Source organism: Chlorocebus sabaeus, chromosome 25, assembly GCF_047675955.1.
Source record: "Chlorocebus sabaeus isolate Y175 chromosome 25, mChlSab1.0.hap1, whole genome shotgun sequence".
Lineage (NCBI taxonomy): Eukaryota > Metazoa > Chordata > Mammalia > Primates > Cercopithecidae > Chlorocebus > Chlorocebus sabaeus.
The window spans coordinates 46,384,008-46,408,119 of NC_132928.1; the positions used below are offsets into that span (position 1 = coordinate 46,384,008).

General features: G+C 43.1%; 1 protein-coding gene across 2 annotated transcripts in view; it reads left to right on the forward strand.

Annotated features, from left to right (window-relative positions):
- Positions 1 to 24,112, forward strand: part of NMNAT2 (nicotinamide nucleotide adenylyltransferase 2) — a 175,222-nt gene that overhangs the window by 57,531 nt on the left and 93,579 nt on the right. The gene's annotated exons all lie outside the window — the stretch shown is intronic.

Here is a 24,112-nt window from a genome sequence, read left to right on the forward strand (position 1 = left end):
GTGGTCAATAATGTGTTGAAATCTGTTGCCCTTGACTACTCATGTAAAAGTTACTGCAATGCCTCTTTGGAATATCTCTCTAATTGCATGGGCCTCTGTTATTTAAGATTTCATATAGTTATGCCTGACCTAAAATTATAATAAAACTATAAGTTATTTGCAGAACTGTGTCTTATTTATGCTTATTTATTTATTTATTTATTTATTTTGAGATGGAGTTTTGCTCTTGTTGCCCAGGCTGGAGTGCAATGGCATGATCTCGGCTCACTGCAACCTTTGCTTCCTGGGTTCAAGCGATTCTCCTGCCTCAGCCTACTGAGTAGCTGGGACTACAGGTATGTGCCACCATGCCTGACTAATTTTGTATTTTTAGTAGGGATGGGGTTTCTCTATGTTGGTCAGGCTGGTCTCGAACTTCTGACCTCAGGTGATCCGCCTGCCTCAGCCTCTCAAAGTGCTGGGATTTCAGGCCTGAGCCACCACTCCCAGCCCTTATTTATTTACTAAACTGAGAAAAGTGTGGATGTGATCCAGGCACCATGCTAGGATGTGGAAATATGAAGATGGCTAGGAATTAACCTCCATTCCTTAGGGGAGACATATCTAAGTCAGGGACAGAGATTTTCAAATGGATCATTGCTTTAAGTGTAACATGTGAAATCAAGTAAGACAAACTTGGAGCATAAAGAGTGGTTCACTCCATTGGGGGTGGTGCTCAGATAAAGATACCCCCAGTGGAGCTGATGTCTGAGAAGGTGTTGACAGATAAGCAGGTTTTGCATGGTTGACAGGAGGAGGTAAGATATTTTAAGTAATAGCATGCAAAAAGGCATAGAGGTCTTCACACTCATTGCTGGCTCTCATTCCCTCCTGCAATTGTCATCTCTGTTCCAGATCGCTCATCTTAGCTTAAGATCCATCTATGCTTCTTAAATGCCCCTCAGTCCACTCACTCAGTGTATCAATGCCACCACCATCTATCCCTGTACCCACATCAGACTCCTCCCCATCTCACTCCCACACCCATTCTGTTAATATCTATTCCATTCTACCTTCTTACCATGTCTCAAAGAAATTTCCTGCAATATCAACAGTAATAACACTTTTTGTAAATCTACTATTTCTGACCATTGTATGCTGGCATGGTCAAGGACTGAGACTTAATCATCTTGGAATCCACGGTGGATAGCAGAGTGCTTAGCTTACTACATAATACTAATACTAATTAATGATGATGATGATGATGATATTTAATGCTTACATGGTGCTTAATTTGTGCCAATGTTCTAAGCACTTCACATGCGATAACTCACTTAATTCTAAAAATGACCCTGTGAAGTAGATACTATTATTATACCTTTTTACAGGGGAAGAAAATGATGCAGAGAGGTGAAGTGATTTGCCCAAGGTGTATAGCTTGTAACAGCCCAAAGTTGAGTGAGTGAATTAATACATAAATGGAGAATAAATGAATGAGATCAGAAAGATGGGATGGGTCATACAACGATAATTTCTGCCATGCATGTAGTTAGTAGATTGGGAGCCATTTCTTGGGTTTCTTTCTAAGGAGGTACTAATTGCTATTTTGGCAGTTGTAGTTTACCCCAGGGTGTAGTGGTATACCAGAGAGAATGGAATCTGATATACATGATTCAAAGAAATAAGAGGATAAAGCATTCTTGATGGAGGAGGAAAGGAAGTTGGCTGGTTCAAGGTGTTATTCCAGTTAGAGATATGAGTCAGGGGTGGTTTATCTGCAGTCTGTGCCTGCAGAGTGATGCTGGCATCCTGCTGCATTCAGCCCTGGCTACAAAAACATCGTGACAAGTGTCCCCCAGGAAGTCACATACCTGGGATTTATACAACACCATGTCTCGAACATTTCTAAGGGGCTGTGGGCCACCTGTCACTGTTATTTGTTTATATTTTTTTAGATGGAGTTTTGCTCTGATTGCCCAGGCTGTAGTACAATGGCACAATCTCAGCTCACTGCAACCTCCGCCTCCTGGGTTCAAGTGATTCTCCTGACTCAGCCTCCCGAGTAGCTGGGATTATAGGCGCACGCCACCACGCCTAGTTAATTTTTTGTATTTTTAGTAGAGATGGGGTTTCATCATGTTGGCCAGGCTGGTCTTGAACTCCTGACATCAGGTGATTCACCCGCCTCGGCCTCCCAAAGTGCTGAGATTACAGGCGTGAGCCACCGTGCCTGGTCTGTTTTTTATTTTTAAAACCCATTCTCCATCCCCACATCTCCTGTATCACATCGGAGGCTGGTTACCACAAACCATTGGCTGTACATTTTCCTAACCTAGAAAAATGATGCTGCATGGACCTGTTTGCTGTCTTTCTCAATTCCTAATCCTCCCTGGGCTGCCCCTCTGTTGCCATAGGGCGCTGTGCCACCGTTCTGTGGTTCTCCCCAGACCACTGAGAAAAAAAAGCAATGCAAAGGGTTCTTCTCACTCTCTCACTGCCCTCTACAATCAAATAAATGTTAAGCCACCTCCACTTTTCCTGCCACTTTTATTTTCTTCCTTTCTCACAGCTATAAATAAATACATGAATAAACTGCCCACTCTGATTCATAGGCTGTCAGAACTATAAGGAATCTTCAGAACACGCTGGTTTGATTTCTTCCTTTTAAATATGAGCAAATGGAGGCCTAGAGGAGGCTGAGGATCCTGTTCACGGGACACTGGGTGGATGGGAACCCTTGTGCGATTCTGGGGCACATGGGAGATAGAAATCATCCTCTCATCACGAGGTCAGCTGTTCAAGACCAGCCTGGCCAACATAGTGAAACCCCATCTCAACTAAAAATACAAATAATTAGCTGGGCGTGGTGGCGGGCACCTGTAATCCCGCCTACTCTGGAGGCTGAGGCAGGAGAATTGCTTGAACCTGGGAAGCAGAGGGACTGGGTGGATGGGAACCCTTGTGCAATTCTGGGAGACATGGGAGATAGAAATCATCCTTCCATCACGAGGTCAGCAGTTCAAGACCAGCCTGGCCAACATAGTGAAACCCTGTCTCTACTAAAAAAAAAAAAAAAAAAAAAAATTAGCCGGGTGTGGTGGTGGCACCTGTAATCCCACCTACTCTGGAGGCTGAGGCAGGAGAATCGCTTGAACCTGGGAAGCAGAGGTTGCAGTGAGCCAAGATCGCACCACTGCACTCCAGCCTGGGCGACAGTGTGACTCTGTCTCAAAAAACAACAACAACAAACAACAACAAAGAAAGAAAGAAAGAACGAAAGAAAGAAAGAAATCATCCACCCCTTGCTTAAATTTATCCCTGCAGCTTCTACTTACATATAACAAAATTAAACCATAAATTTAATTTAATACTTTCTTACGACTTCTCTTTCATTTTTCTTTTTAGAACAACCATTTACAAATCTATTGTATTTCATTCCTTCTCTTCTCTGCTGGTTTCCTTCTCCAAAATATTATTTAATATAGAATAATGAAGAAATGGATTATGTTTTTCACTGCTCCCTTCTAGTGATTGTATGCAAATAAAAGAGTTGCCAATGGGATATCTGAAGAAAGATGAAACTTCAGTATCTGCCATTCCTGCAAGTCCTATCCTGGGAGCTCCAATGATGAAAACTGCTTTACAGCAATCATTGAAATGTGACATTATTTGTAAATATCTCTTTACACACCCATCTTACCCAATGCATTATGAGCTCAGAAGGCACAGACTGTGTCATATTCCCTTTTGTGTTCCTAATACATAGCACAAGGTCTTGCAGATAGTACTTGCTCAATAAATTATTGCAGAATTGGTGACTAAGTGCAGTTATCAGTCTGGTAACACATTCAATGCTTATCCTCCCCTAATAGAATAGACTACTTAGAGGAAATGGCCTTTGAGCTGAGCTTTAATGGAAAGAAAGACAGCACATGATAGCAGGAGGAAGGAGGTTGTTTTTATGCACGTGGAACAAGGCAGACAAAAGCTTGGAAGCGGGAGCCTAAAATTACTAGGTTGCCCATCAGGAAATTAAACATTCTATCCATTCATTAGAGAAAGAACAAATGACAGGCCTTGTGCATTACCAGACTGTTAATAAGCAAGAGCCAGACTTGTTCTTATGGAAAGCCAGACTCTGAATGTCATGTTATCCAACCCTCTCAAGCCACCCTATTCTTAAAGCCTTACTATTCAAAATTGCAAAGATTGTACAGAGTACTGGTGCTGGAATAAGGAATTACAATCCCTCTTTTATAACTGTCTCTTTCCTCCTATTTCTCAGCTACTGAAACAGTTTGTATTTGTCCGGGTGATCTTATGCTGAGTGGAGGAATTGTGTGTGTGTGTGTGTGTGTGTGTGTGTGTCTAGGGGACTCCTCATAATAAACTCGCTGACCTCTTCCAATTGGGGGCCTTGCCTTTTAGACTTCAACTCACTCCACTTTGTCTGCTAGAATCAAATACAGCTTACTAAGGAAAAACATGTCTAAAATGAGAGCAAAAGGATGAGAGGGTCTAACAAAATGTCGAGTGTCTATAGGGTGCCCCAAACTGTGTTTGATGCTTTATTCACTTGTTCCTCACAATAGCCCTGTAAGAGAGATATAATCGCTTTCTACAGATAATAAAGCTAAGGTTCAGAGAAATTAAAAAAAAATCTTTCTTGAGGTCACATAACTAAGTGATGAAGCCAGAATGAAATACAGGTCAAATACAGGTAAGCCTGTGATCCTTCCAACACACCATGCTTACAATAGCAGTCCTAAAATTATCCAAGACCAACAATTAACCCAATTTAAAACTGGGCAAAGGGTTTGAACAGAAATTTCTCCAAAGAAGATATACAAATGGCAAATAAACTCCTGAAAAGATGCTCAACATCATTAGTCACTAGGGAAAGGCAAATCAAAAGCAGTGAGATACCACTTCACGCCCACCAGAATGGCCATAATAAAAAAGACAAATGATAACAAGTGTTGATGAGGATGTGGAGAAATTGTATGAGAAATCAACAATTGTATGAGAAATCAACCCTCATACAATTGTTGATTGGAATATAAAATGGTACAGCTGCTTTGGAAAACAATCTGTCAGTTTCTCAAAAAGTTAAACATAGACTTACCATATGTCCCACCAATACCACTTCTAGGTATATATGCAAGAGAATTGAGAACAATTGAAACACTAAAACTTGTACATGATGTTTAGAGCAGCATTATTCATAATAGATAAAAAGAAAAAAAACCCCAAATACCCATCAACTGGTGAAAAACCATGCTATATCTATATACTGGAATATTATTCAACCATAAAAATGAGGATAGCATTGATACATGCTACAACATGGATGAACCTTTAAAGCATTTTGTTAATGGAAAGAAGCCAGTCACAAAACGTCATCTATTGTATGATTCCATTTATATGAAATGTCCAGAATAGGCAAATCTGTAGGGATAGAAAGTAGACTAGTAGCCGTCAGGGACTGCGGGGCAGGGGGCGGTGGAGAATGGCAAATCACTACTAAGGGATATTGGGTTTCTTTTATTTGGGGTGATGAAAATGCTGTAGAATTAGATAGTGGTGATGGTTGCACAACTCTGAAGACACTAAAAATCACTGAATTGCACACTTTAAAATTAAGGACCCATTTTATGATATGTGAATTATGTCTCAATAAAGTTATTATAGAGGCTGGGTGTGGTGGCTCATGCCTGTAATCCTAGCACTTTGGGAGGCTGAGGCAGGTGGATCGCCTGAGGTCAGGAGTTCAAGACCAGCCAGGCCAACATGAAGAAATTCCATCTCAACTAAAAATAGAAAAATTAGCCAGGCGTGGTGGCAAATGCCTGTAATCCCAGCTACTCAGGAGGTGAGGCTGAGGCAGGAGAATTGCTTGCACCTGGGGGGTCAGAGGTTGCAGTGAGCCCTGATTATGCCACTTCACTCCAGTGTGGGCGAAGGAGCGAAACTCCATCTCAAATAAATAAGCAAATAAAGTTATCATAGAAAATGCATCTGAGACCAGAGGGCTGGCTTTAGAAAGTGTCAAGTAGCCATACCTAGGAAAAACTCTAGGGCACTGAGCACGTGCCACTAAGATTTAGGATTTGATTATAAAATAAAATGACTGACACAATGCTTGCTTGGAGTGTCTGTAAATGACAGCTTCGGAAATGAGGTTCTTGATAAACAGCCAAAAAGGAGAATGAAAACACCCCTTTTGAATCTGTGGGGGATACTTCACTAAATACAAGTAATATTAGTGTATCTCACAGAGATTACAGTACTAGAGAATATCCAGTCAATAGAAGACACAGCCATCATTTACAATATAATAGCATGATGAAGGTAGACTTAGTACTAAGATCTGCCATTGCACTTTCACTTGTTCATTTATTTAAAAATATTTATTGGGCATCTAGAATGTGCCAGATATTTTGCTAGTTGTGTTATAGTTTATTATGTTTACTTCCTCACTCATGCACTGTTAGTCTCTTCATTTTACAGACAAAAAATCTAAGGCTCATAGAAGTGAAGAAAACTGCCCAAAGTCACACAGCTATTGAGTGGTGGAGGTAGAATTTGTGCCCAGATTCCAGATTTGTCTGACTCCAAAGCTAAAGGCCAGAGAGGTTTGGGCAGGGGAGTCAAGAACAAGTAGTGGCTTGCCAAGTGTGGACCACGTGGCGATGGGGAGGATAAGGGTGGTGGTGATGTAAGTAGCATTCAGTCCAGACTCTGTAGTCAAATGCCTGGGTTTGAATCTTGCCTCTGCCACCTCATGGGAATGTTGTGTCAATTTAATAAGTGTACATATGCCAGAATGCTCGCAACAGTGGTTGGCATGTATTGAACATTCCATGTGCAGAAATTTTATTACAGCCTCTTAAGCATACATGTTCAGTGTTGTGGCTCTGAGGTTGACGATCATTAAGATAGAAAGACCCCTTTCAGATTTACAGTTAAAACATGGTTGACTCTGGAGATGGTGGTTGGTGGAGAGGTAGGGTAAATAAAGAAGGATATTTTCTCTGTTTTTATAAGGTTTGAGATTTTTATAATTATGTATTATTTTTTAAAATACAAAACAACACAGCTTATAAAAATGCTTCCACCAATAAAAGAACACTTGTGCTTGGGGAAAAACTAATCCTGGAGGATCTGCATTTATTTTAATTCCTGGGGAAACCCGAAAAGTCAGCTTACTGTATGCAACCTCTGGTCCAGAGTCTTTGCAGTGAGAGGCACACTGCCAATTTTTTAGATTCGTTTACTTTACTCCTTCAGCCTGTTTTCCATTATGGGCAATTTGCTGTCATTTGATCTTAATAGATGACCTGGCAGACATTTCTAGACCTCAGTTCTGCACAGAGCACCTCTCAGATTCCTCCCTGCTAGGTACTCCCTAGACGGAGGATGTTTATAGGAGGCTACAAGCAGGTTCCTCCTCTAGGAGACTCGTGGATGGGTAGGGGAGACCTGTGAAGTGGGAGTCTAAAAATTTCAATTATTGTTGGGTCCTGGAGCTAGATAGAAGGAGGAAGATGAAGAGGTGAGTAGCTAGTATCTTTCTCAGTGAGGAATGACAAGATGTCTCAAGCATCTTACCCTGGGGAGTATAGGTAGGCTGTACAGCTTCCATCTTGCCCAGTCTAAGTTTTCCACGTCAACTTTAGAAGGCTGTTTCTCCTTGGCTGAAATCTGGCTTTCTCATCTATGAATTGGGCTTCATATTTCCTCTGTTCCAGGAATTTGGTGAAATCTATTTAGCTTTGGTCTGAAATGTATTGCAAGGCTTCTGAGAGCAAACTATTGAGCATTTTCATAATGGAAAGTGAAATGATACAGAAATAAGGACGGAGCACAGTTGAGTGACTCATTGTCAGGCTTGAAGGAACCCAAGTGTGTAAGAAGGCACTTAATTCACCTTTAGACTTAGCCCACCATAATAGTGTCCAAAGCCAGCAAAAATCCAATGTTTTACACTTAACTATATATAAGGATGAGTATATGCTAGGAGCCAACATCAAGGACCCAAGGAGAAAGATTCTAAAATGTTGTGAGAAAAAAAAAAGCCTATCATTATCTTGCAGGTGTCTCTATAAGAACTAGAAAAATTTGTATCCTAGCTAAAGTTCCAAGAACAAACGCTTCCCAGGGCTTCCTGCCTTTCGAGCACACCTGTATCCCATCTCCACTGGACTCTGAATCACACATGTCTCCATTTTCCCTCTCCCACTGCTGAGCCAGATCTTGGCATGGAAGAGAAAAAGAGGCAGCACTGAGGGTGATGTTCCCAGCAACCCAAGCTATCTCCACCTCACATATCCCTTATAAGGATAAGATTCCATCTGTCCTGCTCTCCTATGCTTGGACAAAGGTTTACCCAAAGCCAATACAACCTCGAATAGAGAAGGGAGAGAGTTGAGATCACATGGTTCAAGTTATAAAATGATCTAAGAACTTAAGAGGCGAAGACTGCCGGTGTCTGCTTTTCAGGGCTTTTCTTCTGTTCCTGTCCCACAGGCAACCAGACAGTGTGGGAATTTGGTGGTTCACACACCACTTGGTTTCCTCTTCTTTTCCATCTCTTGGGTGGGCAGTGGGGGAAAGAGGGGATTTCCTTTTCCTCAGTTCTTCATGTCTTTATGGAAATGTTCCTAATGGCAGCGCAATATGTCTATTATGAAAAAGTTCTTATTTTACTAACATAATCTTTTGGTAATTGTGGCTTTGGGGATGCTTCAAGGAACCTGGGACATGCCCTAGCCTCCATTTCCAAAAGGAGGGACGTTTTTGCAAATGTGATAGAATTATAAACATTACCTAAAATCAGCTATATCATGAAATCAGCCCCATGTGTTCTGTAATTAGTATTAGATCACACTTTTTTTTTTTTTAAAAAAAAGTCAAGATAGAAAGGAATTTCTTTAAGTACATTTGAACAGCTCAATATGCAATGATACTTTAACTGTGCTGTATCTGTCCAGCTATTTTCTGTTGGCCTATCTGCTCAAACTTTCTTCAAATCAACACTTGCTTAGCTCTGTATCATCAGGATGCTGCAACCTTTGGATCATTTGTACAGCTTAGCCTGAGTGACTAGGACCGGCTTCGCGGGGAGCCTGCACCAACCTTATCGTCTGTCCTGTACCTTTCAGTTTACTGCTATTCAGAAAGGAGAGGAAGGTGGGAAGGCAGAAAAAGAGGAAAGCTGCACATTCTTAGCATGCTGGGAGATTCTAGAAGCATCTAGGACTTAGTATGTTTAGGAAACTAAAATTGGCAGACCACGTGACAAAGGGAAAAAAGTGATGAGGCCTGTCTCCCTGTTGTTCCCTCTCATAGTCGCTCTCCCTTTCCCGTCTGGCTTACTCTGCAGCTCTCCCTTCTCAGTCTAGACACTTGGATCAAGATGTTGCAGAATACACTTGCAATGTTTTCACTTTTGCACCTTTACTCAGGCCTTCCCTCTTTCCTCCCCACTTTTCAAGGCTCAGCTCAGAAAATCATGTTCTTTGTGAGGATTCCCCTGAGATGTTCTAGTTTTTAAAACTATACATATATTTTAAACTTTTAAGTTCAGGGGCACATGTGCAGGTTTGTTATACAGGTAAACTCAAGTCACAAGGGTTTGTTGTACAGGTTATTTCATTGACAGGTATGAAGCCCATTAGTTATTTTTCCTGATCCTCTCCCACCTCCCACCCTCCACCCTCTGATAGGTCCCAGTGTGTGTTGTTCCCCTCTATGTGTCCATGCATTCTTATCATTTAGCTCCCACTTACAAGTGAGAACAGGTGGTTTTTGGCTTTCTGTTCCTGCATTAGTTTGCTAACGATAATGGCCTCCAATTTCATCCATGTCCCTGCAAAGGACATGATCTCATTCTTTGTTATGGCTGCATAGTGCACCCTTCGATAGCTCTGCTGGTAGAGTGGAGGACTGTAGACTGCATAGGTACCTGTGTTATGGCTGCATAGTATTCCACGGTGTATATACCACATTTTTTTAAATCCAATCTATCATTGATGGGTATTTAGGTTGATTCCATGTCTTTGCTATTGTGAATAGTGCTGCAATGAACATATGTGTGCATGCATCTCTATAATAGAATAATTTATATTCCTTTGGGTACATACTCAATAATGGGATTACTGAGTTAAACAGTTCTTTACAAGAAAGAAACAACTTCATTAAAAAGTGGGCAAAGGGCCAGGCGCAGTGGCTCATGCCTGTAATCCCAACACTTTGGGAGGCCGAGGCGGGCAGATCACGAGGTCAGGAGATTGAGACCATCTTGGCTAACAAGGTGCAACCCCATCTCTACTTAAAAAAAATACAAAAAATTAGCCAGGCATGGCAGTGGGCGCCTGTAGGCCTAGCTACTTGGGAGGCTGAGGCAGGAGAATGGCGTGAACCCAGGAGGCAGAGCTTGCAGTGAGCCGAGATCGTGCCACTGCACCTCCAGCCTGGGTGGCAGAGCAAGACTCCATCTCAAAAAAAAAAAAAAAAGAAAGAAAAGAAAAAAAGTGGGCAAAGGACATGAACAGACACTTTCCAAAAGAAGACATACACGTGGCCAACAATCATATGAAACAAAGTTCAACATCACTGATCATTACAGAAATGCAAATCAAAACCACAATGAGATATCATCTCACACCAGTCAGAATGGCTATTATTAGAAAGTCAGTAAATAACAGATGTTGGCAAGGTTGTGGAGAAAAAGGAATGCTGGTACACTGTTGATGGGAGTGTAAATTAGTCCAACCATTTTGGAAGACAGTGTGAGGCGATTCCTTAAAGATGAGATCTTCTATTGAATTTGATGTCTCTCTTCCCTGAGCCACTGAGGCCCTTGGCCTGGCCACCCGTCTTCTCCCATGTGTTATTTTAGTGTGCTTTCCCTAAACCTCACCAACATCCTCCACATTCTGCCCCCCACCTCACCATAGCCATCACAAATCATACATTATAAACTTTTTGAGACATGGGTTGTGTCTTATTCATTTTTATATTATCTGTAGCAGATGGATAATATACATAGAGCACCTGGCACAGAGCCAGACCAAAGTTAAATATTGACTGTGAATTCTAACAGTAGACCTATGCACCATAGAATACTGTGCAGCCATAACAAAAGTTAAATATTGGCTGTGAATTCTAACGGTAGATCTGATTCTATGTGTAAAAAGTTGCTTGGGTTTTAGACAGTTATTTTCAGACATACCAAGTTTAATTTAGAAAACTCCGTCTTCTATAAGACTGCTATAAATGGCCCTGGCAGCCTAAGAAATTTCAGCTCCTTCCAAAGGTGAACATTTCTCACCTCCTTGTTAGTTAACGCAGCGTGTTTATATACTATGAATACAGTTAGGCATAACCAATTGGCTCAGGCCCATAGTTTACCCAGCTGATCTTGTGCCTGGCATGACGTTAGTAGGATCCACAGGGGTCCATGTTCTAATGGGAGTCAGGTCCAAACACAAGTTTAAACAAAAGATTTGAGATCCAGGACAGATGCACACGTTGATGGTGCTACATTTTCATTCTTTGTATTTAGCAGGTATATGCGAACTACCCACCTGGCTGGGTGGTGCCCAGGTACACTGGGTCATTCCCTAGTATTGCTGATTGGAAAGCTTCTGGGAGCCAACAAGCTGCTTAAAGGCACCCAACAGGCTGACTGCTCACCTGAGGTGGCTCTAAGAGTCTATGGCTTTCTATGACTTAGGGGAACAGTATAGTATAAGGGTTATGAACGAGGTGTCTGTTTAGACAGAATGAGGTTAAAGTCCTGCCCTACCACTACTAAAGGAGGAATGTAAAACAAAATACTTAATGTCATTAATGCTCATTTTTTAAACATCTGTAAATTGGAGAAATAGCTCACTTCCTGGCATTGTCCTGAGGATTCTATGAGATTGTGCGCCTCTCAGTAGTGTCAGACACATAGTAAATGCACAAGGTGTGCTAGCTGGTTATTATGAGTTGACTACTTCCATGTGCTGAGTGACAGATGCTCCGCCTCCTGAGTGACAGATGCTTCTCCATTGGTTCTGGCTTTTGAGCAGGAGGCCCTGCTCTATGAAGACTGTGCTGAGCTCACCATAGGCTCAGTGGAGCTCTGAGATTTCCAGAGGAAGGATTTAAAAGGTTAAGAGGATAATGGTACAACCCTGTCTGTCAAAAACTTTTCACTGATTGTCTGAGTCTAGGAGAAGGGCAGCAGAGGCTCCATGGGTTTGAACAGCAACATGGCCTGTACAGGCCCAGAAACACACTGTGAGCACAATCTGGGCCGGGGGCCTGCTGGAGAGTTAGAGCAGCACTTCACGGAGCAGAGTGAGCCACAGGAGCCCAGGCTGGGGCTACATTTCTGATCTTGGCCTCATTAGCCTCTTTCCCAACAAACCATAGATGTGTAGTTCACATCTATTAATTCATTCACTCAACAAAGTTTTATTAAGTGCCTGCTCTGTGCCAGACACTGAGTTCATGGAGTTTTCACTCAAGTAAAGGAGACAGATGTCAATCAGTTTGCCACAGGAATAACAATATGGGCCTGGTTCCCAAACCTTAGTGTGCATCAGAATCACTTGAAGAGTTTGTTAAAACACAGATTGGGGCCCCACCCTCGGTCTCTGATTCGGTGGGCCTGGAGTGCAGCCCAGTCATTTGCATTCCTAAGGAGCTTCTAGGTGCTGCTGGTGCTGCTGGTCTGGAACCACACTTGGAGAACCACTAATACGTCATAACAAACTGTGAGAAGTTCCCTGAGGGGAAAATAAGAGGCGTCTGGGAGAGCATATGAGGAGGACCTAACACAGATTGGAAGACTCTCAGATGTCCTCTCCAAGGAAATCGCATTTGAACAGAGCCTTGAAGGATGAATAGGTGAGAAAGATGGATGCAAGGGGTGAGAATGTGGAAACTGAGGAAGAAAGGGGCAGGGGGAGGGAGAGAACGGACACCAGCATAACTGGTGGGTGCAGTGGATGGGCCAGGGGTTGCATGGACCATTCAGGGCCTGTGGAGTAGAAAGACCATGGGTCTATGCCAAGCACAATGGAAGGAACCTTGTTGAGCAGAAAATTGACATGTTCTGATTTATGTTTGTAAAATTTAACTTATTACTGTTGTATGGCAGATGTGTTGGAGAGAAGCAAAAATTGTTGTTAGGAAGCTTTTACAGATGTCCTGGCAAAAGATGGTTGCTTTTGTGGTAGATGGGTGGTGCCTGTGGTGACTGAGAGAAGTAGGTAACTCTGGGATATTGTTTGAATATAAAACTGATAGAATTTGGTGATGGATTGGATATGGCAGAGAGAGAGGAAAAAGTTAAAGATGGTTGGCTGAGCACAGTGGCTCACGCCTATAATCCCAGCACTTTGGGAGGCTGAGGTGGAAGGATCACTTGAGCCCAGGAGTTCGAGACCAGCCTGGGCAACATGGTGAGACCCTGTCTCTACAAACAAGGTCATACAAAAATTAGCCGGGCATAGTGGCACATGACTGTAGTCCTAGCTACTCAGGAAGCTAAGGTAGGAGGATCACCTTAGCCTGTGGGGTTGAGGCTACAGTGAGCCATGAACACACCACTGCACTCCAGCCTGGACAGAGTGACACTGTCTCAAAAAAATAAATAAATAAAAAAGCATTAAAGACGGTCACAGGCGAGTAAGATTAAATTATAGCAGCAGGACAAATCTAATGATTCCTGAGAAAGTGATGAAAATTTTGTGTCCATATCCACTGACAGTTTTTATCTAACCTTACTCCTTGTCCTTCCTCCTCCGTCATCTCTTTCCCCTCTCATCTCTTTGTTCTCAAGCCAGACTATATCTACCTGTCACTTGGGCTAGGTAAGATATTTGCTACAGCAATTGACTATCTGAAGATAAGGGCAAGGTTCTGGCCATGTGGAACAAGACGTGTGGGCTTGGGCTTCCTATATGACAAACATAGTGGGGAAAAAGGATTGTCCAGATACAGAGGCTCTGCACCCTTTCAAATTTTATCTACTAAACTCATAAAACATTCATCAGAGAAAGATTGCCATTGCCATCCTTAGTGAACTGAGGCAGCACTGAACCGTGGAGTGATATGCCTTGCCCTCTGCTAGAGAGGGAATGGAGTCAATTCCAGAGTAGGAGGGTTGGAGCTTCCTAACTCCCAGGTATCTCACTGGGGCCTCTCGCTCAAGCAAGTAGAAGTAGGTCATGAGCCGCAATCAGAGACAGGAACAGGAATTTCCCAGCTGGAGATCTGAATACCAGTAAGTCAAAGTGGAGGTTCCCATGGCAATGGTAATGCCACCTCTTTTTTGAGACCAGCAATCTAGCAATATGGGGGTGAGTCAACTGCTGCTTTGAAAACCTGTTGTATTTCTTCAGTTTCATGTCTGAGATTGGAGATATTTGTGATGATTTGAGTCCTGGGCATTTGGCAGAGTTTCAGATGGTTTTCCACATGGTGATGTGGTCTCAGGTTAGAGGCCCCAGAAACACCACCTCACAATGTGTCTTTCCCCTGGTCTGCTGCACGATCCTCAGAGAACGACTGACTTTAAGGCTCCAATGGAGTGAGATTTTCTACTAGCTTAAAGCTCTTTTAGGGCATTTCAAAACCTCCCAACTTTTCTGATTTGAAAAAATATCAAAAGGAGAAGGATGAATGGAAAAGATCCTACTGACTGTTTCGGAAAGATCTCTGAGAACCTTTGCCCTAGTCTCTGTCTTTTTAAGAGGATGTATTCAAGGCTGGGCACGGTGGCTCACGCCTGTAATCCCAGCACTTTGGGAGGCCTAGGTGGGTGGATCACGAGTCAGGAGTTCAAGACCAGCCTGGCCAAGACCGTGAAACCCCGTCTCTACTGAAAATACAAAAAATTAGCCGGGCGCGGTGGCCTGTAATCCCAGTTACTTGGGAGGCTAAGTCAGAAGAATCACTTGAACTCGGAGGGCTGCGGTTGCAGTGAACCACTGCACTCCAGCCTGGGTGACAGAGTGAGATTCCGTCTCAAAAAAAAAAGAAAAAGAAACAGAAAAAGAGGATGTATTCAGAAAAAGATGGCTGGAGCCTCCTCTCTCACCCTCTCTTCATCATCCTGGTCAGCTGCATGCAGAGGCCATGCACACCCCTTAGCACTTCATCTCCGCAGCAGTCAGAGAATTCTTGAATCACAGAATCTCGGAGCTGTAAAGTACCTCAGTCACAGAGAGGTGAGCATGGGGCTGCCTGAGACTTCAAGGCTTCAACCAGGTGAGGCCTTTTCCACAGTGAAGGGCCTTGGTGTGGTCACCATGTTCCCGGGACAAGCCATTAGTTGTATAGATGCTAGTCTCATAGACGGACTTACAATAACCAGGCTTGCAATAAACTGACATATAAACACAAATGTCCATATTTGGATTTTATAATGGTGGATATTCTATTTCAGTGACCAGAATTCTCACTTGAAACTCTTTTTTTTTTTTTTTTTTTTTTTTGAGACAGACTGTCATTCTGCTGCCCAGGCTACAGTGTAGTGGTGTGATCTCGGCTCACTGAAACCTCTGACGCACGGGTTCAAGCGATTCTCCTGCCTAAGCCTCCCGAGTAGCTGGCATTATAGGCGCATGCCACTACACCTGGCTGATTTTTGTATTTTTAGTAGAGATGGGGTTTCACCATGTTGGCCAGGCTGTTCTTGAACTCCTGACCTCAGGTGATCCACCCGCCTTAGCCTCCTTAAATGCTGGGCTTACAGGTGTGAGCCACTGCACCTGGCCTCTCACACATCTCTTATTCAATGTCAAGGTGTTCAGGAGATTAAATTGGTAATCGGAAACTTGCTTAGTGATCAGCGCTTCAGAGCAAAGGGAGGTGGATGATTTTGAAGGTTTTTTTATCTTGAAGAGAAACCCCAGATGAACTCTCCCTGCCAACGACACTTTTTTGGGTTATACCAGAATGCTCAGATGCCCTGAACTAGACATTCTCTCCCCAGGAGAGCCCTGGGAAAATAAGTACTGATAAGTCTGTTCCCTTGGGCTTACACGGGATCCACCCAGACGGTGTCCTTGTTGGTAGCACATTGCATGTCATTGGGTTTCAACTGTCTTGATGCTCATGTCATTTATTGTTATGTCCTCACAAATCACACCCTGGTCACCTTGTCTCCTGATTTATTGACATTCTCTTAGGATGGGTTGATCATTCATAGTCTCCCTTTCCAAGGGTACCTGGTTTCTGTATTCTTATAGGGACCCTATTAGAGCCTCCTCCAGGATTGTGGAAGGACCAGCAGCTCACCCAGTCCAACACTTTAGAACAAGAATTCCCAATGCCCTATCTCCAGCCTGCCTTGACTTGAATGCTGCCAACAGTGTGGAATTCACCACTCTTCTAGAGGTTCAGTCCTTTCAACAAAGACCCTAGGCTGAAAGGAATAAACCAATCAGAAGATATTATCAATGTCCAACTGTGTGTCTAGTACCCGACCTGTGGTTGAGGTTTTCTAGGCGCTGTGGATCATCAAGGGAACAGCCTGCTGCCAGGAATCCATGCACTTTGTCAGAGTATCTGAAAATCTCATCATGCCTTTGGGCCTCTTTTTTGATAATAGTATTATATCCAGAAAGCTCCTATATAATGCAAATCATTTTCCATGAAATCAGTAACAAATAAAGACATAAGTGGCTGAACAAACAGTAAGACCTGGAATATGAGGCACTGAAGGAGAGGACAGAGATGCTGAATGATGATAGGTTGGTTAACAATGGTGATGGGACACAGTTCTCTGGGGCCTTGCAATCCCCAGCACAAGACTCCACAGTGACATTTTATTGCCATTTTGCTGACACAATTCTGGAACTGGGAAAATTTTCCTTCAAATCCGTGTTGAACTCAGTGAACTAGCTCGAGGTGCAAATCCCACCTTTCTCACTTAATAACTTTGTGATCTTAGCTACGGTACTTAATTTCTTTGAGCCTTACTTCACCTAACTATAAAAGGGAGAAAACAATGCCTACTCAGAAGGGCTGTTTGTGAAGATTAAGTGAAATTATGTTTCATGTGTGGCGCGTGGTAGACATACAACAAATGGAAATTATTATTTCTCCTTTTATTTCTGTAGTAGCTTCCTTTAATGATGTTCATAAAGAATTCCTTCTGCTCCACTCCCAAGAGTCTCATCTAGATATAAAATTGTTCACTCAAGTATTCCAGGAGCTGAACTGTGATCAAGCCTAATAACAAAAGTGAATTTTGACAAAAAAGCATTGGCGTTTGAAAGTCAGACATGCATATTCCTTACTAAAGCTTACTTACATTCTTTGAATGGTACAATTTTGGTAATAAGATTTTTCACTTTCTGAAGGAGGGCCCCGTTCTTTCTTTCTGTTTTCCTTCCCCCTTTTTTCTTCTTCCCTTTATCAGCCTGCAGAGTATCTTTGAATGGATTTCTCTCAGATTTTCCTCCCAAATTGACAGGGGCTGACCAGGACAGTTCCCCGATCTCAGCTGGTGATTGGGAACGGAGACTCCCTTGTTCTCCTGCACACCCTGGGTCATGGCTCTTACTTGGTGTGTGGAGGAAGGAAAACAGAAGACTTTGACCATCACCTCTCCCCATTCATTTGTTCACAGCACTTACCACCCTCTACAGTGATCCCCTTGGAAGATGAGCTCCATGAGGGCAGAGATTGTGTGTATCTTGTATATCTTCATATGCTCAGTGTTTGCATAATGTCTGGTGCACAGCAGGGATTCAATGTATGAATGTGTGGGATGGTGGCCTGGTAGGGCAAGGTTGTATAGCAAGTCCAGGACAGAGCCTAACTCTGGAGCCTCAGACTATATTCTGCCAGTCCAAACAAGGGAATCCTGATTTTGGCTGGAGAGATGCATCTTCTAGCAAAGTCAGCATCTGGTTGGCTCCTGAGCTTTCCTTCTCAGAGGGGTGGGCTTCCTAGTTCCCCCTCCCAGGCTCCCAGTCTGCAAGGTCAAGATCCATTTCCAGGAGAAAATCAATATTTGATGTTCCCTTCCTTCCCCAATGTTGGTTCAGAGGTCTGTAAATCTCCTGCCCTCCTTACACCACACAGATAGGAAATCTCTCCTTTGGCTTTTACCTTCTGGGCCCAGGCCACCCACTGCTGCCGTGGATTTTAGCCATGTTATTTTCTGCTGCTCTGAGTGCCAACAGCACATTCAGCATTAGACACAAACATGCAAAGAGGCAGCTCTTGCCTGCCCCAAAGGCTTGCTGGGTAAGTTAAACAGACTATAAAATGCAGACTTCAAATACGCCAGAGGCACGGGCATTTAAAATTCTCAGCGGGGGCTGGAAAGAGAATGCTTTTAAAGTCTTTTCATTTCTCCCTCTTCCTTTGCCTTCAGCATCTGAGCTGCCTGTGAGTTGTCCTGCCTCTTCTGTCCATGACCATTTAAGGATGACTGGTCCTTTTTTGAGCAGGCAAAGGCTTTGAGATGTTGGCTGTGAATGTGGACAGTTCTTCCCAGGCTGCCTGAAAGAGCAGAGGCAGCTAAACTTGGCAACAAATGTTTCCAAGCCTGCTTTCCATTCCGCCATGCAGAATGGTGTTATTAAATTGATGATTCAGGATCTCAAACCAGCAGAGCTCTGTCCTTTGGGAGAAACATAATCCATATGACAGGTTTCACCGGGGCTATTTCTGAACACCAGAAACCAATGCCTGGGACAGTGTAGATCAGAGAGCAGGTGAGCTGGGCCCTTTGGGGTCAGAAGCCACCTGGGCCAGAGTTTTGCAGGTAACACTCTGCAATGGATGTACCTGGGTCACCCTGGTGCACCGAGTCCATGCTGCGTTCACTTTGGCATCATTTTCTCCTAGCAAAGACCTAACCTGGTGCCATATCTCTCCTAAGCAATGTGAGGAGAAACTACCTTGACTTCCAAGGATTTGTATTCTTTTTTTTTTTTTTTTTTTTTTTGTATTTTTTAGTAGAGACGGGATTTCACCGTGTTAGCCAGGATAGTCTCTATCTCCTGACCTCGTGATCCACCCGTCTCGGCCTCCCAAAGTGCTGGGATTACAGGCTTGAGCCACCGCACCCGGCCAGGATTTGTATTCTGATCTTTTGGCTAATGAAAGCATCAAGACTGAAATAGTGAACTCAGATCTCACCAAAACACAAGATCTCCGAAAGCATAATACCTTCCTTCCATCTGGAATGTGTGGCAGGATGGAGTGAAGGAAAGAAGTTTTTGTTTTTGTTTCGTTAAAGCAAAAGGATCCTATTTGAAATGCCCCTTATTGTGCATGTATCAGGAAAGACCTTTTGTTCCAGCAAATCTCCAAACACTGGGCTGCAAGGCTGGTCTGATGTATTATGCAAAAATGTTTACATGTTCTCCATCATCCCCCCACACCCCCAATCTCCTTCTCTTATTTTTGACTGAGAAAAGGGTCTTAGGAACAAACAACATAAATATTTTGGTGAATCTAATATTGGATTAGATTTTGCTTGGTGCAGTTTCTTATACACGGGGAGCTCAATGGATGGGCTTTGATGGTGAAGGAGATAGAAATGATTTAATAGTAACTCACTCAGCATTCCTAGAATAAATTACTTCTATTCCCAGTATGGCATGTGTGTGCACTTACATACTCATGCTTGTGGACCTGTGCGTGCACACACAGCTTAAGAGGAAACAAGCCATGTTGTTTATTCAAGAGACCAAAAAAAAAAAAAAAAACACCTTTAAAAGATGCCTTTATTGGGTTGACTGTTTTAACTAAACTTCATGTCAAATTGAAAAGGAGAACATACCAACATATCACCCATGTTGAGAAAACAAAAGAGCAGGGCATTTTATAAATAGGTCCTGTCTTTTAAAGGAAGGCAGTCAAAGACAGACCTTTCTAGATGAATGGAAGGGGTCGGGGGAGCGGTGTGGGAATGGGGGAGGTATATCAGGAATCTCCTTAGGGTTACCTTTTAGTGGACATGTCCCCGTTTTTTCACCCCTCCCAACCCAAGCAGCCATTAAAGGGAGCTGAGTTTCTGAGGAAGGCATGTGCTCTCTCAGGATGTTGGCATGAATAAAAAGGGCTGAAGTCAACTGGTCTAAAAGAGTGTGATGACTAGGGGCCATCTAACACCAGGAGAGTGGTAGTACTCAAGGAAAAACGGTTTCCATTTAAAGATCTGGGACTGAATGGGAGCCCCTGCTATATGCTGCACAGCTGTTACTGCATTTCAAAAACCAGTGCTCCTGCAGTCACTCACAGACTCAGGGGTGTTTTTTAATAATTCCTATGTCCAGTGCTAAGGGCTTCAGAAACACAAGGGTAGTGTTGTACTAATAATAGCAAGCACTTTTATAACGCTTACTATGTGTCCGGAACTTTCCCAAGTTTTTTCCATATAATAATGTAGTTAATCTAACTTAATCCTCTCAACAGCCCCATGAGGGAGGTACTATTATTATTATTATTATTATCATAATCATCATCATTTTTAGAGATAGGGTCTTGCTCTGTCACCCAGACTGGAGTGCGGTGGTACAATCATGACTTACTGCAGCCACGATCTCCTGGGCTCAAGTGATTCTCCTCTCTCACCCTCTTGAATAATTGGGACTCTACGCATGCGCCACCATGCCCAGCTAATTTTTGTTGTTTTTTTTTTTTTGTAGAGATGGCATCTCACTGTATTGCCCAGGCTGATCTCAAACTCCTGGCCTCAAGCAATCCTCTCACCTAGGCCTCTAAAATGCTGGGATTACAGGCGTGAACCACAGTGCCCAGCTGGGAGGTACTATTATTATCCCCTTTCACAGATTATGAGCCAGGAATTTGTTCTCTATAGTAGTGATGGAATACTCACAGCAGAAAGTGACTAAGTACCAGAGAAGATGCAAAGGAAATGCAATAGCTGTAGGAAGGAAAAGTGACTTCCCACCCAGAATGTCAAGGAAGGCTTCATGGAGGAGGTGGAATCTTAGTGGGTCTTGAAGAGTAGGGTGAGTTTCTATGTGTTTGCTCTTGTTTTGCTTTGTCATAGAAAGAAAAAGGGTGAGAAATCACTGTAATGGGGTAAAAATGGGGTGTAGGGTTGTTCAGGCTGTCAAAAGTCAAAATTACAACAAATTTAATTTAAAGATCTCAATTGGCATCTATTTGTGATTCTAGAATCAGGCAACACCTCATTCTGTGAAATAGAATGAGTGTTCCAATGAGCTGAGCAGAGGAAATTGGTTTCACATACAAAAAAGGGCTGAGGACAGCGAAACATAAAACAAAAAGAAGGTCGGCCATTTCAAAGTTACTTTCCTTGTAAAGGTTGAAGCAGAGGAGACTTCCTTATCACGCCTGCTAAAACTGCCCTGTCTGGGGACTCGGCAATTATCTCCCTCTCCTGATTTCTTGGAAGGTCAGAGGAACAGCTTAGTTTTGGCTTGGTGATGTGGAACTTCAGCACGAGGGGCTCCATTTTGGTTAAGTCTGTTGTGCCTGGTGCAGGAGCACAGTCCCAACCAGTGGCCTTTTATAAATGTTAATTAACAAGGCAGAAGGCAGTAAGAGCAGATATACAGAGGCTGTGAGTCACTGGGGGTGATAACATGTTGGTTGTGGCTGGGAAATCGAAGACAAGAGGCTGGAAGGGTAGAGGAAAGGCAAGTAAAGGTAAATTTGGAGTTTGGACTCATTTGTGTTGATCTTGAAGGTGAGATCGGGGGTGTTCAGTCTGGTGGCAGTGGGAGCGATGGAACTGAGAGGAAAAACCCTGGAGGCCATCACAGAGAGGGACTACTAATAAACGGCCCAGCTGAAAGGCGAGGAGAACCCAGCAGCAGTGGAACTGGAGCTGGGAATCAGGAGACAGATGTGAGAGGTGAAAAATGATTAGATGTGGGGGGATATATTCGTTCATTTCCTGGTGCTTATAACACAGTACCTGAAACTGGGTAATTTGTAAAGAAAAGGATTTTATTTCTTATAGTTATGAAAGCTGAGAAGTCCCATGTCGAGGGGCTGCATCTGACGAGGGCCTTCCTGCTGGGGGGGGTCTGTGAAGAGTCCCAAATGGCACAGGGTATTACATGGGGGGAGGGCCGATTAGGTCTCTCAGGTCTCTCTCCCCTTCTTATAAAGCCACTAGTTCTACTTCCATCATAACCCATTAAGTCACTAATCCACTAATCCACTAATCCAGGAATGGATTAATCCATTCATGAGAGCAGAGCCCTCATGACCTAAGCATCTCTTAAAGGCTTCATCTCTCAATACTGCCACATTAGGGATTAAGTTTCCTTTTTTTGGGTAATAATTTCTTATTTTTATTGAGGTAAAATATACATACATAATTTATCATGGGGATTGAATTTCAACATAATTTTAGAGGGTCAAATATTCAACCACAGTAGGGGAGAAGGTAGGGGATGAAAAGAGTCAAAGATGACTTCAAGGCTTAATAACCTGAAGAGGTAGGTGATGTTAGTAGAAGCAAGTCAGCTACGGGATGGCAGGGTCGGGTAGGGGAAGAGAAGAGAAGATTGTGTATTAGCAGTGTCATTTTAGTTTACAATAGGATGTCCAGGGGAGATTTACAACAGGTGAATTGAGGAGATGGGGTCCTTGAAAGAGCAGTTGGGATTGGAGATGACGTTTTACAATCGTTCTCCCCGCCGTGGCTCTGAACCAGTGGAGAACAGACACGGAACACAGAACGGCTGGAGAGTTGGCCCCCGGATGGGGAGGGAGCCCTGCCGGCGAGGCAGGTTTGTGCTCAACCTAAGCTACATCATCACTAACCATGTGGTCCTGGAAAAGATGCTCTACCTTTCTCAGCTTCTGGTCTCACATTTGTAAAATAGAGTTTAAATGAGGTATGGTTTTAAATGCCTAGTACTTCGTGGGGCCTCTAAATATTCTGTTCTGCCTTCTCTGGAAGTGTTTCCAGAGTTTATTTATGTTTATGCTACTAAACACCTTCCAATGCCCAGGACGGCCCCCACAACAAAGAATTATCTGTTCCAAAATGTCAGTAGTGCTGAAGCCAAGAAGGCCTGCATTAATCCACTCAGTTATTATTTATAAAGCACCTACTAAGTGTCAGCTCTAAGTAGAGTGTTGGGAACATAAAGATGAAAAGGCAAATTTGTGCTCTCAAACACCTGACAGTGTTGTGAGCCGACAGATGTGCCATCAAACCATTATATGGAAATAAGGCAGGTGCTATCATGGGGTATATACAAAGGCCGGTGGAACAGCAGGAAGGAAGCAGTGCCGCGTGGTGGTTGAAGGCAGCCTCTTTGGAATGGGTCAGCCCTGGAATCAAATCCCAGTTATACTATACCACCTGGGACAGGCTACTTCACCCCTACAAACCTCGGTTTCCTCATCTATAATGCAGATGATTATTATGCTTGCTTCATTGTCCTGTTGTGAGGATTAAATACATTCAGCGCAGTGCTATACATTCACCGCAGTGCTAACACATAATAATTTGTCAATAGATGATAACTAATAATAAAGATAAGGATAATGATGATGAAAATGATGTTTACCTGCCTCAGAATTTAGGAAAGCTTCTCAGCGTTTAACCCAAGGCTTGAGGGATGAGTAGAAGTTGCAAAGTAAGCAACGAGGGAGAGGCATTGTAGACAGAGAATATCATGGGCAAAGACCCTGAGAGAGGACATACTGTGACTCATTTGGAGAACTACAAATAGCCCAGTGCGACTCAGTTTAAAGAAAGTAGGGATGTTGGCTGGGGGTGGAGTTAGGGGCCAGCAGGATAAGAGGGTGGATAGGGAGGAGAGGCCCCATCCTGAAGGGCCTTTTATTCAATGCCAAGGAGCTCAGCTTTTATACTGTAAGTTGTGCAGTCACTGGAATATTTAAAAGGAGTAGTGACAAGATCAGACTTGTGAATTAGGGAAAATAAATCACTTCTTTAAAAAATTTGAAGGATAGATTGGAGGGGGTCAGTAGACAGATAAAGAGACTTTTCCAAAAATCTAGGAGAGAGAGTTAGTAAGTTCTAGTGCCTTATCTCAAAGTATAATCTCCATTCATTCAAGTAATTTTTACAGAGCATCTATGAAGCTCTTGGTGTTCAGAATACTGAAAAAGACAACATTTCTGATAG